Here is a 1,070-nt window from a genome sequence, read left to right on the forward strand (position 1 = left end):
CTCAAACACAAGTGAAATACTATAGATGGACAAAATTATTATTAGTCCACAAAATACCACAGCCGCATGTTAATTAAATACTAAATTATACATAATTATCAATAGATATCCTAACGACAGTCTTAGCTTCAACCTGTTAAAATCAATATGCAAGCATAATCACTTTTAAATATCTAATCATGGTTCAAATCCAAATTTTGTAACCAATTTAAGTCGGTTTAGTAGTTAATTTATTAGTCTATTTAAATAAATATTGGTGGTTCGAATCTGTTTTTTATATATAATAATATATTAACCAACAATAAATTTTTAAGTAGAGTTCAAATTTTTACCGAAATAATCTTTAACCTATCAAAAATTAAAAAATATTGTTGAAAAAAAATACAACTTGTGTGATACCTACCTATGTCTAATAAAAAGTTTTGGTACAAAGATATTTAATCCATACTATTGACAGTGTATGTATATTCCGGATAAGATCCTAGATGTATGTTACTCAAAAAAGATAAATCAATATAATAATAAAAAGTTACAAAAATATAAATAATTATGTAAATTAAAATATCACATAAAAACATTTATTTATGTATTCATGTTATAGCAAATAGAGATGGAATTGGGGGAGCAACCTCTGAGTAGGAAGGTGGGGAAGGTCATTATCAACGTGTGCCTTAAACAACAACATTTCTTTATGGAGTTTGATGGTCCAGCCGGCCAAAATATTATTGCCTTTCTATCTTTCCTATTTCATTTCTGATGCTCAAATTAAAGTCGTTGAAAATCAATTTTTGTTTGAGTAATTGAGTTGACTTGTATTAATATATTGGAGGGGACGTATATTAATTTTATCCCTAGCTTACTTCTATCTTTAATACATCATGAACACATGAACTATAAGTAATCCCCAAAGTACAACTTTAGTCCCATACCTATAACTCTACGTATGGATTATTCTTGACCAATAAAATTTCTACCACTTATATTTTTTAAGATAATTTTTTATTTTTCATTTTTTATCAATTACTTTTACTTATAAAGTAAAAGTGTATAAAAAAGATGTAAGAAAAATA

This window comes from Arachis ipaensis, chromosome B05 (assembly GCF_000816755.2).
Source record: "Arachis ipaensis cultivar K30076 chromosome B05, Araip1.1, whole genome shotgun sequence".
Taxonomy (NCBI): domain Eukaryota; kingdom Viridiplantae; phylum Streptophyta; class Magnoliopsida; order Fabales; family Fabaceae; genus Arachis; species Arachis ipaensis.